Source organism: Saccoglossus kowalevskii, chromosome 7 (assembly GCF_978046115.1).
Source record: "Saccoglossus kowalevskii chromosome 7, keSacKowa6.1, whole genome shotgun sequence".
NCBI classification, from domain to species: domain Eukaryota; kingdom Metazoa; phylum Hemichordata; class Enteropneusta; family Harrimaniidae; genus Saccoglossus; species Saccoglossus kowalevskii.
Window position 1 is genome coordinate 13,379,872 of NC_140647.1, and position 19,280 is coordinate 13,399,151.

General features: G+C 42.4%; 1 protein-coding gene across 5 annotated transcripts in view; it reads right to left on the minus strand.

Moving 5' to 3' along the window:
* The window catches only part of LOC102809077 (transient receptor potential cation channel subfamily M member 3-like), a 38,592-nt gene extending 22,297 nt beyond the window's left edge, over positions 1-16,295 (minus strand). For all 5 annotated transcript variants that reach the window (XM_085501123.1, XM_085501122.1, XM_085501124.1 and 2 more), the window contains exon 1: positions 16,192-16,295. The gene's annotated coding sequence lies outside the window, so the exon portion shown is untranslated. The remainder of the gene's footprint in view (positions 1-16,191) is intronic.
* Between the last annotated feature and the right edge of the window lie 2,985 nt (positions 16,296-19,280).

The window sequence follows — 19,280 nt, forward strand, 5'->3', positions numbered from 1 at the left end:
ACAAATGTGCACATAGTAACGACATACAATAGAACACCATGCGAGACACAGGTCAAATAGGTTTAAATCTATATATATTCGTGGTAACAAGTAAACATTAACAACAACAAAGTTGTACATAAATAAACAAAATAACGTTACTATATCCAAATAGTCAACAATAATAATGCCTTAATCTACACAGCAATACTGTCTGTTATGACCCTTAACCTAACGTATCTATGCCAAAACTTTCGCTACGTCGGTAGTGCTAAACTATGGGTAGTCTGTCACGTCGCGTTTAGTCAGCGGTACTATCACGCTCAACTACAACGCCTATGTTATATTGCAAGAGCCCTGCTCGGCAACTGTAACCCCTAGACTAATCTATTCTCAAAGTATCTCCAAATACTCAAATAAAAACCCAACAACCAATACACTAACACTATGCTTCAGGTATTACTATTAACACCACATAGAACCAATCACTAGCCTAAGTATTAACAACCCGTAATTCTCATTGGTCAATCCCTGACTGAACCAAACACATTACAACAATAGGTATCACAATACAGTTTGCGTCAATATTATCAACACTCTGACAATCATCTGAATAATAATGATAAAATACAGTGCAATCAAACAACTACTTAACTATGCATGTACTTAACACAACAATAATATAACTTGCAACGCAGTTGCACAAGAGTCACGCATTAAACCAAACCAGTTCATATGTCTCAGACTGTCACCACAGTTCTCTGTTGGATACTGGACGGAATGTCTCTATCACTACACAGCAGTATCATACAACAAACTCTGTATACCCGTAGACGGTTTGCAGTTCAATGTTCTCTTCATATACAGCACACACTCAGGAGATAAAGGTTCTTCGACACAGCGTTGAAAATCTCAAAGTGTTTCTGTCAAATGGAAAATCGGCCATAGCTTCCGCTGTACCTTATGGTTTTGCAGTTTCACAAATCAATGCACAATATTCACAGACCTGTAACACGTCTGTGCAATAAATCAAGTTCATCACAATAATTCGAATGTCACGATAATCAGATGACATGGAATAACACAGCAACCATGTTTATATTCGAATCGATGAAAGGAATGAGTCGCCAGTTGACTCACATACATAAATACGGCAGTACAATGATGTATCGTCGATCGTCACACTCTACATGTGCGCAGCCATCTTTGTTATAATGTTGTCATCTCACAAATCGCGTGATCGAGATTTGTATTCACGCGCGTATGCGTACGCGTAGTGTTAACTCACGATTTCTGAAAAGAAGCTGCAGAAACGTCAATTCTGGTCGGATTAACTCGACATTTGCATCGGCAGAGTCTCTGGTCTCTTTTCTCATCAGAATGTAGCTCTGAGATCAAATCCGGACACAATACGTTCAACACCAGCCAAATCTTTCAGCAGCCCATCTCCGGCATGTCCCAGTACGCAGCCATCATGAAGTAAAAGGGAAGACTCCCTAAGATAACACAGAATATTTTCCCGCGCTTACAGTACCCATCAAATTACATTAGCATCTAGCAAAACAGAACAAATCAAGACCGCGCTAGGCAGTCATAGAAAGGGAAAATCCCCAGATATATGCCAATGCACGTATCAATTGGGTATCGCCCTCTAGGCACAATTCCTAACACATGGTATTATGATTTCATAAGATCTATAAATATCCTACACAAAGTGTAATCTCTGGTACATGTTCTGACACGTCCGCTTTCGCTTTCAATCAAGGGCTGAACCAACAGCGTTCTAACGGAGGGTTCTCCAACTAGCTAAATCACACAAAATAAGATCACCAATCCTACAGTAAATTCGACATGGTTACACACTCCCCCAAGTTGGTAAAGGGGTGGAAATCGCACAGCACTCATGCGATGCGATAGGCACACCAACCAACTTCTCTAACTACTAAAAACAACAACTATATACAATATCTACGGCATCATCGATCTCCAACAATTCTTAGGAGACTTTCCTCCCGTGAGGTATATCATACTTACTAACACTTACATTCAGGTAGAGGTGAACACAAAAAAACATCACACTTCTACGGAGATTACTCCAATCCAAAAGATCGTCATTCCATCACAGTGACTGTGCCATCGGGTCTGTCCATAGCTGCATCGGTGTGTCAACGATCTGCTTCGGTCACGTGGCGAATAGGCCAATCCAAAACAAAAATCAACACCAATGACTATAGAATTTATCAGAGTTACCCCATCCCAGTGGTCAGGGCCCTGGCGAGATCGGGACTCCCCCATACCTCTTAAGATCGCTGTGCATTGCACACTAAGGGACAAGGCTAGCCTCCCCCAAATCTACCAGACTACTCTAGCTGCTCCCAGAGTGCCCCCACTATCCGCGCACCGCACCGCACACCCGAGTCTACAGACTTGAACGGCACAAGTCAGCGCTGGTAACCTCATCTCTTCATCAAACCATCAGTCACTGCCACCTCATGTGTGTCTCGGCTGAATAATCACGCACACACCACCTCACACCAATAACTATAGGAACGCTGATCACATCATTTCTGCACCAGTACCATCGAAGTAGGGTTGAAGCGTCAACGCAGTCGTGAGCCTGCTCCTATCGCGAAACACGACAATTAAGCGTGCATTCCCGGAACATATAAGTGGGCGATACTCGGTTACACACAGCAACACCTCCTCCAACAGCACTGAGCACTGCCCAATAATGGGCTCTGCCTCACTTACTTACCGTGCGGCAAACGTATTATCTATCAGGACCATCAGCTTCCTCGATACTACTCTACGCTCACTCATTAACGCAGAACCACTTACCTTCCACAACAACGTGGAGCTGTTCCCTTCTCCAGAACTATAGGACTACACTCACTGACCCCATACCCTACGAGTGGCAACCCTCCCCCGCCGCGTGATCCTATTCCGCGGACGGGGATGGCTCAGCCCGGTGACTGGCGATTTAATGTGGGCAGGGGCGTCACTCGTCTCCCTGTGACATGGATCCTACCCATGTCCGCCTACCCACTGCCTCTGTCGCCCTTACATCTTTCTTTCGTACAACTTCGAAATAACCCCAAGCAGTGTCTTCACTAATGTATCATCATCCCCTGGATGGTGTTTCTGTTTGTGATCTGTTCGCTTGCTACACCCCTGGCTCCAACCATATCTCTGAGGTGCTCTCCTTACTCTCTTTGACTTCCGCACGAACAGTGGGCGTGGTTCTTCTCTAATGTCAAAGAACTCGTCTGCCTCACTCTCTGCAGGTCCTTCAGAATCATCTGTTTCATCTTTTGCAGACTCTTCCGAACTCTCTGCCTCTCGCGGTGATGTCGGCATCACAGTTGCCTCTGCCTCAACATGGGGAACTTCATTCACTTCGGATGCGCTTGTTCTCTCTCTTGTAGACTCAATCTCTACTACTGATGACTCCGGTTGCTCAGATTGCAAAACCACTATGACTTCGTCAGTATTGTCATCCATTACTTCTATCACCTCTGGCTCCGGTTGTCTCTCAACCTTCGGGGAGCATATACGCGGACTAAAGGGGTCGACCTTTGGGTCGAGGGCCCCCATCATATATTCTCCATCACTGTCTGAGCTCCATTCCTCTGGAGTTGCAGCACGTGGCACCTCCCTCTTCACCCTAAGCTTACGGCTGGGTCTCGGCTTTGGTTCTGCCACACTCACAGGAGTCGGTCGAGGGGAATCGTAGCAATGCTTGAGCAGATTCCTGTGCAACGTCCTCTCCTTGCCGCTATGTTCCTGTTTCACTACGTAAACAGGCAAGTCAGGGTTTAGTATACTCAGTACTCTATAGGGTTTTTGCTCCCATCTGTCCGCTATCTTGGTCTTGCCACGCAAGTTCACGTTCTTGACCAGTACTCGGTCACCAATGCTCAACACAGCATCTCGTACTCGCCGGTCATACCGTTGCTTGCTACTTGACGCAGTCTTCCCAATGGCCTTAGACGCCTGGTCATATGCGTAACGCAGACGCTCACGCATGTCTTCCACGTACTTCGTCATGGAGCTCGGGATTTCTTCAGTTGGTCTCAATCCCATGCACACGTCCATTGCCAACCGTGGTTCCTGCCCGAACATCAAATAGTGTGGGGAGAATCCCGTTGCGTCATTCCTCGTAGAATTGTACGCATGAACAAGGGGTGCCACGTACGTCTTCCAATCATGCTACTTCTCGTTATCCAACGTGCCAAGCATGTTCAGCAGAGTGCGGTTGAACCGTTCGCAAGTCCCATTCCCCTGGGGGTGGTAGGGCGTGGTGTGTGACTTCTCAATACTTGCGAGCTGGCACAGCTCCCTAATGACCTTCGACTCAAAGTTGCGCCCTTGGTCGGAGTGCAACCTTTGAGGGAAACCAAACGTCATCAAAAGGCTGTCATGCAAATGTTTAGCCGTTGTCCTCGCTGTCTGATTTCTGGTCGGTATCGCGATCGCGAATCTCGTAAAGTGATCAGTAATCACAAGTACGTTCTTAATCCCGCCTTTGGATTCCTCCAGGGACAAGAAGTCCATACACACCAGTTCCATCGGTTGTTTCGTCACAATGTTCACCATCGCAGCTCTAGTCTTGGCACCAGCCGGGTCCTTCCTTCTGGTACATCGCTCACAAGTGCGTAGTCTCTCCCTCACATCCTGGATCATCAAGGGCCAGTAGAAATGCGCGCGAAGCAAGTCAAGCGTTCGATCCAGGCCCAGATGACCGACATCATCATGTGCTCCCCTCATTGCCATCTCCCGGTAATTACGGGGCAACACCAACTGGCACTGTTTTTTTCCATTAGGACCCACTCGCGTCCAGTGTAAGACTCCGTCTCTGAAACACAGACGTTCCCACTCGCGCAGTCCAAGCTGCACGCCAATGGGTTCACATCTTTTCTCCTGTTTAGTCAGGCGCTTCCCAGCATACTTGAGGCAACGTAGTCTTTTCACCACTGGGTCTTGTTTCTGTAGGCGCTCCCAGTCCTTAAAAGTCAACGTCGGTAGCGTCGACCCCTCAGGACACGCAGGAGGCTCAGTCAGTGTCTCTAGCACTGCTCTCACCGTCACAGCTATCGCTTCGACCAAGGGTGTCTGTTCACCCAAGTGCGGTTGACCTACCGCTCTGTTCTCTTCTAGTCCCATCTTGACGCTCCCGTTGAATCTGTCATCGGTTTCTTTAAGTGCTGAAGTCTGTGGGCGAGGCCTCCTGGATAGCCCGTCAGCATCAGCATTCCTCTTGCCAGGCCGGTACCTAATAGTCATTTCATAGTTAGCCAAGGCAGCTTACCACCTGTGTCCAGCCGCATCTAGTTTCGCGGTCGTGGCCACATACGTGAGTGGGTTGTTATCAGTCAGCACATCTACGTGGTTACCATACAGATACTCGTGGAACTTCTCTGTTACTGCCCATTTCAAGGCCAGGGTAGTTCTTTTCGTGCAGGGTAGTTCTTTTCGCTCTTTGATAGTCCTCTGCTCGCATAGGCAATCGGTCTCAGCACGCTCTTACCATCGACTTCCTGCATCTGATATAGTGCAGCACCAAGTCCAGACGTACTGGCATCAGTGTGCAACTCGAACGACTTACTGTAGTCTGCATATGCCAGCACTGGCAGGCTGGTTAGTTTGGCAATTATCGTCTCGAATGCCTGCTGAGCCTTATGTGTCCACTCGAATGGCGGTGGCTTCTTCGAGGCACCATTCTTGTTACGCTTCATAGGGAACCCTGCCATCAACTCGTTCAATGGCTTTGCTATCGACGAATACCCGGGCACGTACCTTCGGTAGTATCTGGCAAAACCCAGAAATGTCCTTAGCTCGTGAACATTCGATGGCACGGGCCAGGTCCTTAACGTACTCGTCTTGCCTGGATCGGTCTCCACTCCATCTTCTGACACCACGTGACCTAGGTAGCTAACCTTGTCACGGAAAAATTGACACTTGGTGTGCTTGATCTTCAGGTCATACTCATTCAGTCTCTGGAACACTCTTTCCAACCATTCTAGGTGTTCTTCGAACATCTTGGAGAAAACGATAATATCGTCCAAGTACGCCAAACACATGTTCATGTTCAAGTCGCCCATGCATTTCTCTATTGTGCGTTGAAACGTAGCCCCAGCGTTTTTCAAACCAAACGGCATGGCTAAGCTCTCATAGAAGCCAAGCGGCGTAGTGAACGCAGTCTTCGGTATGTCTTCTTCAGCCATGGCAATCTGCCACTAGCCACTCTTCAAGTCAATAGACGAAAACCATTTCGCCCCATGCAGTGCATCCAGAGTCTCTTCTATGCGTGGAATAGCATAGGCTTCTCCAATGGTGGCGCTGTTCAGCTTGCGATAATCGATGCACATCCGCACCGCACCATCTTTCTTCTTAACCAAGACGATAGGCGATGCCCAAGGGCAGTGGGATTCTCGAATAATACCACTGTCCATCATGCCTTGGAGCAGTCGGCATACCTCATCGTACAACATTGGAGGTATGCGTCTATGTCGCTGACGTATCGGAGTCTCGTTGTCCAAGTTGATCTTGTGTCTCTCTACTGTGCACCTACCCAAGTCGTTATCGTCCTTGGAGAACGTTCGCTGATTGCGGTCGAACATCTCCTTCACCAATCGCATCTGACTTCCAGTGGTACGTGACAAAGCCATGTCAAACTCCAATCCTCCACTGACGAACGCTCGCTTCTCTGACTCTGGGGTAGTCTCTGAGTCTGCCACAGCATGGCCTGGGTCAACGTACTGTATCGCGCATGCCGTGCCAATAATATCACCAGACCTCACAGTAATTGGCCTTGGCGTCTCGTTCCAGATGACCACGGGCACTTTAGAACTCTTCCTGCCGCATTCTACGGTCACCACCATAGGTTCTACTTTCCATCCGCGCCGTGCACTCTGGCGTTCATCTGGCTCTATTTCCACAGTGATCCTATCACCAATAGGTCCAGCTCGCAACCTTCCAGTAACGGTAGTCACTTTACACGGTGGTACTACCACGGGTCGTTCAAGGTGCGCCCTCACCAGTCCCACATGCCCTGTCTTACCAAGAAACTTGGCACGCGCGTGCAACATATTTATAATAAAACGTCCCGTTTCGTTCCGAGGGGAATCACCCTGGTAGGATTCCAACCAGTTCATGCCGGCTACCACCAGTGTCTCGGATGTGAAAGAATTGTCCTGCATCACCAGTGCTTCCACCAGTTTCTTACCACAACCCCTGAAGGCCTCTGGCATTGACACTTCAACTTCAACCATTCCAAGGTATGGCAACACAGTGTCAGTCACTCCATATATCTGTAAGAAATCAAGATTCGTCAGAGGGATCTTACCCAACTTGTTCTCCCAGAAACTTTTACCTATCAAGGTAACCTGAGATCCAGTGTCTAACATACATACACAGGGTTCTCCATTCACTAACGTACGTGCCTTCACGAGGATACCCAAGACTCTGTTGCCAACTGGTTGACAGCGTTCATTACCATAGCGAGTCTGGGTATGTCGCACGTATGTTTTCCTACGGGGGCGGGCTTTTATACCATTGGACTTACCTCTGTCTGCGCTGGGAGCGGGTGGTCGGGCACCTGGGCTACGTATCTTGGGATTAGGGCAACCCCTAGCAAAATGACCAACCTCTCCGCAGTTGTAACATTCAAGATCTCTGCGACCACAACCCGCTCTTTCATCTCGCGAGGGATTCAAGTACCTACCAGAATTCTGTCCTCTTCTTCCAGACTGTCCATTGGTCACCTCAAGCTCTCTGACCTTCCTCTCTAATATTCTGATCGCATCCACATGCGGTCCACTGGCCTGAGCACTTGACAGGGGTTGCGCTGTGGCAACAGGGGTCTGACCAAGTGTACTTACCTGATCCTGCAACCCTCTGATCAGCGTCCTATTCTCTTCATTGCTCTTGACCAGCTCCTCATTCTGTCTTGTCATCATATGTATGGCTTCAGTCATCATTGTGATCTGCGTGCCAACCACCATTACTCGTTTCTGCACCTATCGTAGAGGTAGGGTGTGCTCTGGCTTTCCTGGTAGGAGCTTGTGGGCTAGTTTCCATTTAGCCGAGGTCAATCTCTGCAGTCCTGGCTGCAACTAACAGCTCCGCAAAAGATACATTCTCGTTGTATGCGTGCCTCACCTCAGCACGTACACCACCACCTCGCAACCCATTGAAAAATCTGTGCGCCAGCAGGCCATCTATCTCTGACTCGCCGACCGACCTTGCACTACTGGCGGCACGCATCGGTCCCTGCAGCCTCACCCCATACCTAGCGGCACTCTCATCTTCATGCTGATGAGCACTGTAAAAATTTCTCATGGCCACATCCCTTGATTCTATCTTACCGTATACGACTTCTAATGCTGCTAAAATCGCGATCAGCGTGTCAGCCCGAGCATCGTACACCAACTTGGCCGCATGGCTCTTCAGAGATTTCTTCACCTGCTGTACCAAAACCAAATCAGAATACATCTTGGTCTTGGCGAGCCCACTTACCTCTTGTTTCCAAAGTTCATAAGTGATGTCTTCTGTACCGCTGCCTTCACCGGCGAAGGGGGATATACGCGGCAACGCATACGAGTTCAACGGCAAGCAAGTCGGACTGCGGTCTCTAGGACACACCAACGGGGTGCTTGCGCTCACGGGGTCACCGAATCGGGTTTCGCGCTTCGTCGCCGCGTTACCTTTTCTATCCCGGTAACTGGAGTGTTTTCTCTTCCCTCTGCCATGTTCGTTCTGTATTGTCGCTGACACACCACAGCCAGTGAGGAACAATCTTGTAGCAACCACCAGTCACTGCGACTTCACAATGGTCGCCCTGAAAGACACAAAGTTTTCTAAAAAAATGTTTAAAACAATGTCCAATTATAATTCGATATCTCTAAGCTGCCGAAAAAAACTTGAAAATCGATATCACCTATATCACTATGAATTGACATACAACGATGTCTCCAAAAAAAATATATCCGAACGTCTGTGGTCAAGTCTGTGTTCCACAGTCTGTTACGGCACTACTTGCATGAACGTCAACAAACGCGCAGTTTCGAATATTCCCTAGCCCTAACGTTGGGCGCCAATTTGTTACCAATATTTACGAGAGTTTAGATTCCAAATAAATTTATCTCAGGGTAGGGAACGAGGGGATACTGTTGACTTCCGATTTCATACAAATGTGCACATAGTAACGACATACAATAGAACACCAAGCGAGACACAGGTCAAACAGGTTTAAATCTATATATATTCGTGGTAACAAGTAAACATTAACAACAAAGTTGTACATAAATAAACAAAATAACGTTACTATATCCAAATAGTCAACAATAATAATGCCTTAATCTACACAGCAATACTGTCTGTTATGACCCTTAACCTAACGTATCTATGCCAATACTGTCGCTACGTCGGTAGTGCTAAACTATGGGTAGTCTGTCACATCGCGTTTAGTCAGCGGTACTATCACGCTCAACTACAATGCCTATGTTATATTGCAAGAGCCCTGCTCGGCAACTGTAACCCCTAGACTAATCTATTCTCAAAGTATCTCCAAATACTCAAATAAAAACCCAACAACCAATACACTAACACTATGCTTCAGGTATTACTATTAACACCACATAGAACCAATCACTAGCCTAAGTATTAACAACCCGTAATTCTCATTGGTCAATCCCTGACTGAACCAAACACATTACAACAATAGGTATCACAATACAGTTTGCGTCAATATTGTCAACACTCTGACAATCATCTGAATAATAATGATAAAATACAGTGCAATCAAACAACTACTTAACTATGCATGTACTTAACACAACAATAATATAACTTGCAACGCAGTTGAACAAGAGTCGCGCATTAAACCAAACCAGTTCATATGTCTCAGACTGTCACCACAGTTCTCTGTTGGATACTGGACGGAATGTCTCTATCACTACACAGCGGTATCATACAACAAACTCTGTATACCCGTAGACGGTTTGCAGTTCAATGTTCTCTTCATATACAGCACACACTCAGGCGATAAAGGTTCTTCGACACAGCGTTGAAAATCTCAAAGTGTTTCTGTCAAATGGAAAATCGGCCATAGCTTCCGCTGTACCTTATGGTTTTGCAGTTTCACAAATCAATGCACAATATTCACAGACCTGTAACACGTCTGTGCAATAAATCAAGTTCATCACAATAATTCGAATGTCACGATAATCATATGACATGGAATAACACAGCAACCATGTTTATATTCGAATCGATGAAAGGAATGAGTCGCCAGTTGACTCACATACATAAATACGGCAGTACAATGATGTATCGTCGATCGTCACACTCTACATGTGCGCAGCCATCTTTGTTATAATGTTGTCATCTCACAAATCGCGTGATCGAGATTTGTATTCACGCGCGTATGCGTACGCGTAGTGTTAACTCACGATTTCTGAAAAGGAGCTGCAGAAACGTCAATTCTGGTCGGATTAACACGACATTTGCATCGGCAGAGTCTCTGGTCTCTTTTCTCATCAGAATGTAGCTCTGAGATCAAATCCGGACACAATACGTCCAACATCAGCCAAATCTTTCAGCAGCCCATCTCCGGCATGTCCCAGTACGCCGCCATCATGAAGTAAAAGGGACGACTCCCTAAGATAACGCAGAATATTTTCCCGCGCTCACAGTACCCATCAAATTACATTAGCATCTAGCAAAACAGAACAAATCAAGACCGCGCTAGGCAGTCATGGAAAGGGAAAATCCCCAGATATATGCCAATGCACGTATCAATTGGGTATCGCCCTCTAGGCAGAATTCCTAACACATGGTATTATGATTTCATAAGATCTATAAATATCCCACACAAAGTGTAATCTCTGGTACATGTTCTGACACGTCCGCTTTCGCTTTCAATCAAGGGCTGAACCAACAGCGTTCTAACGGAGGGTTCTCCAACTAGCTAAATCACACAAAATAAGATCACCAATCCTACAGTAAATTCGACATGGTTACACATGTATAATGAATATATACAATTTTAACATAATCAGTCAAAGCAAATCAGACATATGGCACTAGAACAATATCCATTAAAACACAAATGGCCGCAAGTCAGCCATTTGGAATTTTATCTGAAAAACAAAATGACGTGCATCAAGGTCCTATAATGTCCAACGTATATACCAAGTTTGAACAAAATCCATCTATCTGTGAACAGCCGAAAAATGCTTGATTTTGATGATTTTGTAGCACAAAAATGGCTTCCATTCGGCCATCTTGAATAATATCATGTGTGATGTGTGTATACCTATAACAAAAAGTACAATATTTGGTTGGTGTGAGTGAGGTGGGTGGTGAGAATGAGGTAAGTATGTGTGAGTAGGATGGGTGGTAAGAGTGGAATGATTGGTGAAAGTGAGATGGGTGGTGAGAATGAGGTAAGTAGGTGTGAGTAGGATGGGTGGTGAGAGTGGAATGGTTGGTGAATGTGAGGTAGGTGGTGAGAATGAGATGGTAGATGAGAGTGCGATGGGTTGTGAGAATGAGATAGTAGGTGTGCGTGAGATGGGTGGTGATTGTGGAATTGTTGGTGAATGTGAGGTAGGTGGTGAGAATGAGATGGTAGCTGTGAGTGAGATGGGTGCTGAGAATGAGTTAGTAGGTGCGAGTGAGGTTGGTGGTGATAGTGGAATGGTTAGTGAAAGTGAGATGGGTGGTAAGAATGAGATGGTAGGTGTCAGTGAGATGGGTGGTGATAGTGGAATGGTTGGTGAAAGTGAGGTAGGTGGTGAGAATGAGATAGTAGGTGTGAGTGAGGTGGGTGGTGATAGTGGAGTGATTGCTGAAAGTGAGGTGGGTGGTAAAAATGAGATGGTAGGTGTGAGTGAGATGGGTGGTGAGAATGAGTTAGTAGGTGTGAGTGAGGTGGGTGGTGATAGTGGAGTGGTTGGTGAAAGTGAGGTGGGTGGTAAAAATGAGATGGTAGGTGTGAGTGAGGTAGGTGGTGAGAGTGGAATGGTTGGTGAAAGTGAGGTGGGTGGTGAGAATGAGATGGTAGGTGAGTTGGGTGCAGAGTGAAATTGTTTTTGAAACTAATATTGAAATGCAGATATTAATTTTCTCTCTGCTATTAATTAATCCACAAACCGGATTCATTAACATACATTTATATATGACCTAGTTTCTTCTCGTACTCTGTGCCCCCTTAGCTTGGCAGGAAGAATTGGCATATTCTTATGACACAGTAATTCAAGTGAATCTACTGTGTTCAGAGATGAAACAGCTGATGGAAAAATCTTTTTTCCTAAGTAATATAGTGACAAATATTTTTTTTACACTGGTGAAGCAACAATTTTTTTTTGAAGAACCCTTTACTTCACAATTTTTTTTTTAGTTCTGACCCCTCTCAAAAATCAAATGGACCAACCGTAATCTGGTGGCACTTGTTACGAAAACCAGTTTTCACATATTCACAATGTGAATGTCTCCCTCTCGAGTTCTATTCTGTAATTCTGTGTATTACCGAATGCAAAGCCATAGAGTTGATGTCACTACAACTGTTGAATATATAACTATGCCTGTTTGCAGATTTGCAAACTCTCCGATATGTAGGCCGTCAGTTAATTTCGGTGGCGAAATTTTCAATTGACTAAACGCCTCACATATGGTGGACAATAGCAAACATCGAACGGCCCGGTACATCTTATTTACTGTATGTACAACGAGGTACGGGGTTACTGGGGTGAGGAAAGTCACATATTATGCAGCTTTGGAAATACTAGTACATACCTGTAATTAGGTCATTCTAAACAGAATGATTTTCCCGTCATCACGCGCGTTTTTTTCACAGTCGCAGTAATAAAATGTGTGATTTCACATCGAAAATGACAGTTTCCCCGCCTGTTCAAATATAAACTGTTAGTAAATATAAGCAAGATTGGGAAAATGGGGCGATGTAGAAGAAAAATCCCCCAAAATGAACTGAATTGATATACAATACATAACCAGCCGTAATGCAGTTGTATGAAACACAGCCTTGTGGTCATAAGGGGTAGACAACTTTAAATCATCGGTATGGGCTGAGGTTTTGTTAAAAACTGCATGCTGGACACCGAGACAAAAAAGGTGCATACAAGCCACTGAAGGGAAAATATACTTGCACGTTTCAGTTCAAGAAGAATGTTCAAACAACGACAAAATTCATAAATCAAGCTCTTCCAGCCACCCCATGATTCCAAGTGTTTGACCTCTGATACAAATCTATGGTTGCTTTGTCTAGTAAAGTTCATAACTCCCAAGATACAATGGAGCTACAGAATGTAATCATGCCACGATTGAATTTCACATTCTTTTGTGCTTGTCTCGTGATTGTTTACTTTCTAATTGGATACGTCATCGATACGCTTCAATTCACAACTTACATTCGAACACGTGACCAGGGGGAAAGTGTCGATTACAAACCAACGCTCAGGTATTTATCTGTCAGTACAAATGAACTGATCAAATGAACAATCTTGATGAAGTCTTGAACATGTAAATAGAATATAGGTTGTGATTAAACATAACTACAGAAATTTGCAAGCACGTTGTATAGTATGCAATCTTTTGAGATAGACCGCACAACACCGTTCTTATTTCGCACCGTTTTAAAATGGGACAGTAATAAAGGCGTATCGAATACCTTAGGTCAGTGTGAAGACTTTACCCGGTATTGGTTTCTTCCCAGACCATTTTTTTCAGTTTCAGTTCTCTTAGGACTGAGGTCGTTTACAGCTTTTCTATTGTGACTCAGTCTCGGTTGCATCCAGCGACCCGTTTTCACATCTGTTTTGTATTTTTTTATGCCGACGAAATTTACGCGGGCATGAGACAAATACAGCCATAAGGGCGATTAAACATTGCAGATGATCGAAACACCGGCGATCTTTCGTAATAGAAGTTGTATGTGCATTTAAATTTATCTTATTTCAAAATAGACAATTTGGTAATGGGCACAATGGCGCCGAATCGCAGATAAGACAACGTTTTGGCAATATTTTCATTCCACGTAAAGTCACCCTTTTCTGGGAAATATGAAATCCCATAATTATATACATGCACATAATTTTGTTGGGACACGGCACTAATCACTTTTAGCTCTCTTCTGGGACGAGTAGGCAAAACTTGAGTTTAAAATTACAATATGGACGAGAAGATGTAATTTTTAGTGTTATTGATTTCTCATGAACGAAGCACAAATCTTCAAACACTCTAATTTGCATGTACACTAGTCGTGTACGTACAATGCACATGTGTATTAGTGATTTAGTTTTTTTTTCACTCACGTATACTGTGATGTGCTCTGCAAACGAAACAAGAATAACAGACTGGAAGGACTTCACAGTTGCGAGAATGTTACAGCAAGTCTCGGAAGTATTGCGGCAGCCAATTTGCTAACTTGCTAGCGAATTGGCTAACTGCTTGGGTTTTGACTAAACGATTGGCTTTCGCATCTCGCGGGCTCCGCCTTGTGACCGCGTCCACTCTGGGCAAGTCTATATTGCAGTAGGGGACATATAATGCTTTTTACGCAGCCTGGTACATGTCTGGATTGCCCTGAGTAATTTGAGCCCCCGGTTCAAGCCTGGAAATAACCACAGTCAGCTGGCGTACAAGTGATAATATGATAAATGCGATTATTTCACCGATATTATATGGGGGTAGCCATCTTGAACACTGCTTGAAACTACAAAATGTAAATAGTCAAGTTGAGAAACATTTTCCTACAAATCAGGGAGAAAATAAGAAGTTCTTTATTACTAAACCTGCTTCTCCAATTTCCTCTTTATGTATATTATCCCAAAGATTAGTACTTTCTAGCAACGTAAAATTATGTTGGTCAACAATAACATGTTTAACAATTTTTAATTAACCAATTAACAATAACTTTAATTACCAATTTGAAATCTATTTTAAAATAACTACATAACTACGTATTACTATCACTTGTATTTGGAACATTCAGGATAGCATTACCCCCTTCATTCTTTAGATGCGATAGACAAAGCATTAGCAGAACACAAGGAAAACAGGCATCCGGTTCAAGTCCAGAAACACATATCACAATTTTACAGGTGTCGGGGAAAACGTCCCTCTACCTGAGCCTGACCGCCTCAACCTTTTGTCATCTTTTATTGTTAGTTGTTTATACCAAACTTAGCCTACGTTTTACGTTTATTCATATTGAAATGTGTAAATCCCATTACTCATGCAGCCAAAAATAACAAGTTTTATCAAAATAAAAAAAGAACTACAGAAGTTAACATGCTGTCAATGCCAACGATGCTGTTGGAATATCGAAAAAATATGTGAAAAGAACTGTGAAAATACAACGAATCACTCACATTGCAACTTTGGGGAAAAAGTGTAGTTTTTGCGTTTGGGGAATGACTTATCTACTGTTGACGCAACTGGTGGACAGAATAGTTGATACATTGTACCATCGAGAGTGCAACAATAAAATTCGAAAACTGTAGTCAGCCTGATTTAGTGGGTTCTTAATATAAATGTTGCCTAACATAGTTTATTGATACTATGTCGCAGCACCGTAGATTTAGACAACATGGCCCGTTTTATTTTCACTTTCGAATAATATACACTATGTATTATTGGTACAAAAATAGAACACAAGTACCGAGACATTCCGATATCTTGGCAACTACTGCCCGCGATGACCTTACACAATACACTGAAATAATTTGCATTTTATTTCCTCGGGGAATTTCCACGGGTAATACAGATCACGCACAAATGCACACACAAACACACTCTACTCAAATGTTGGCATTTGTCCAAACATGTGTGCCATTTGTCTCACCTGCAATGACAATACATTGGCAAAATGAAATAATATGACTTCCAAAGTAAAGAGCGATCCGTGGTGTATGATCACTATAAGAATATGCAATACAAATTATAAGCCTTAATGTGTGCACCTTTTGGGTTATTATGGCATGTATAGTGTCGTTTATGTATTTAAGCTTGTGTTAAACGAATGAAATCATGTACAATGCACTGAGTAACTCAATAATAAGAGTTACGTGAGGCAACAGACTGTGACGATGGAACTTGTTGCCTGAAAAACTTACATAACGTTTTGTCTGTCCCAATTTGCCTTCACAATTATATTGACGTTGTATCAGAGCAAAATAGGATATACCTTACCTTTGACAAATCGATGTTCGACGATATATCAGTCAAAACAATCAGAAATAGTACGGATCTTCGGAGGTAAACCAACTAACCAAAGATGGCGATAACCTGCTAGATGGCGCTCTTTAGATGACATCAACCAGAAGTACTCTTTTGTTCTTTGTTGTTGTTATGTTTGCGTTCATGCCCACTGTAGCATAATGAGATACAATCCGCCTCAGGGACTCACTGTCTAAATAGTTGTATTGCGCAGTTGATAAGTGCATCATTTCTTCATTTTTATGGTAAAGCAAACATTTCACATTGGTCAAATGTGACAGTCGGTCTCAGCTGGAGAGCTTTTAGGTCAATAATACGCTTACTTCATGTATTTTTTCTGATCACAAATATGTTAAATGCGCCATTTCTCAAAAACAGGTTTCTAATTACTCCTGTACATGGTACCTTAATATTAACTTGAGGATGATGTATTCAGTGATTTAATAAAATACTATATACATATCTGTGTAATTCTTTTAAAAGATCTTTTTCATTAGTAAATAGCTCCCCCAATCAACAATAATTCTGATGGGTCAGGTACATCTATTTTCTGAGCGTGTTGTACATAGATGCAAATGAATATATAAACCATTAATGCTGTAGGGTGTACTGGGAGGGGTGGACGATTTCATGTTTGTAATGACTGTCTGTAATGTGCTATCTCGTTGTTTTCATGATGCAGCCTGATATTTGTTGCTTTCTTGGTTTTTCAATTATGGCTAAAATTTGTGTGGTGGGTGGAAAATGTGTTTATTGTGTGCTGAGTCATTGTTTAAACACCCTGCAGCTTGAAATGGTATGATCCCAATCAAAATATATGGCGGTGTTTTATGTCTGATGTCTGTTTATTTATTACTGTTGTAGATACTGCGAACTAGCCATTGAATATGATGTCGGGAATAAATGGTATACTGAACAGGCTTTATTAATTATTGCTGGCAATATTCCAATATGAATTAAGAGCAATTTGAGACACCAAATCTAGTCGTTGTACTTAATATGCTTCTAAAATAATTTGATAACAGATTTAAATATAAGGATATGGATTGTAAAATTAATTTGTATATCGTAACTTAGATTCAGTGAAAATATTATAAAATAAATTAAATTAAATAGCAATATTATGTGTATTTTTGTATGTGGAAACTTAACTGGTTCCCTCCAAAATATAATGCTGTGAGGTCTGCAGTTTTTTTTTAATTTGTGAAAAAATGGTGTTTCAAGGCTAGTTCACCAACATGTCTCTTCTCTTGCGTGAGTGTGAAAGTAGAATTTCTTTTATTTGGGAAGGTTCTTCTATATTAAATAGACCATATATATATATATATATATATATATATATATATATATATATTCTTTTAAAAGATTTCTCTCATTAGTAAATAGCGCCCTCACACAACAATATTTAGAATGAGTGGTTGGTCCAAAGTTTGATGAGTCAGGTGCATCTATTGGCTAAGCTCGTTGTACGTAGATGCTGAGAACTAGCCACTGAGTATGATTTTCGGGAATAAATGGTATTCTGAACAAGCTTTATTAATTATTGCTGGCAATATTCCAATATGAATTGGGAGCAAACTGTGACACCAAATCTAGTCGTTGTATTGTTATGCTTTTAAAATAATGTTTTTAAATGTCTTGAAACAGATTCAAATATAAGGATTGTGAAATATTAAGATTATATAGTGTCCAACACATTAATTTGTAAATGGTAACTTTATTTTAGTGAATTCAGTGACAATATTATAAAATAAAATAACTTAAATTAAATAGAAATATTATGTGTATTTTTGTATGTGGAAACTTGACTGGCCCACTCAAAAATATAAAGAAGTGAGGTCTGCAGTTCTTTTTTTTTAATTTTTTTTATTTGTGAAGAAAACTTGTATTTTACAGACTGCAAACAATAAAACACTCGCAATTCAAGGCTAGTTCACCAACATGTCTATTCTCTTGCTTGAGTGTGAAAGTACGTGGTTTAGTGACAACCTCTTATGTTTATAAATTTCAGAATTTCTTTTATTTGGGAAAGTTCTTCTATAAAACTAGAACAGATATATTGTTGCAACACGGCCGTGTGGTTGGAACTAGGTAATGTCATGACACTCAAAAACACATCATTCAACACTCACAATAACACAATGAAAAGAGAAAGTAGCACACACGGTGAAAAGAAAATCCACCCAATACAAACGCTTAGGGGTAGAATCAAGGTTTCCCTTCTATTCCATTTCCACTTAACTCATTTTCAGTTAACTATCAGTAGTGTGCAAAATAAACCACACAACAGCCATCGAGGTAAAACAAAATTAGTTTGGAATGGCATTGGGTTTGAGGCCTGCTCAGAGCGAAAGACCTAATTCAAAGAAACTACAAATATCAAACCATAAAACAGTACAACACGAATATCCCAAATAACGTTCCCATGCAAAGTAAAATAGGTAAATAAAATAATTAACTAAATTAAACCGATCGAGCGGGTAATTTGTTCAGATTATTTCCAGATTGTCACAAGAAAGTAATAGAAGATCGATTTCGATCATATCACTATCCGAGTGAGTGGTTAGAACACGCAATCAATCACGTAAAGTTTAAAATATATTTTTTATATCAAAACGATCCAAAATATGTTAAGAAGGAAGACATATCGAATTCAGGTTGCTGTCGAGTGACAGAGAACATGTAATCGTTCCCTGAAGGTATTTAGTTTGGCTGAAATCCAAGAATGTTTTCTTTCAGTAAGTTAGACGGGCTGGTCTACAGATATTTTACTGTTTTGTTAATAGGGTTGCACGGATTACGTGCCTGCAATAATTTATATCTTTCCAAAATAAAAAATATAATATAATTCATTGGAAGACAATGTGATACATGGCTTCTTTAATCATGTTTCACAATGGGAAAAGAAATTATAGTGACGGATTTGCTAGTGGCAATACAACCACACGATACACGCATTATAGCTTCCACATCTTACAATCGCCAGCCCGAGCTTGAGGTTATGACATTCTGTTATGATACATATGTATTAAACGTGAATTTATTCTATCATCACTTTTAAC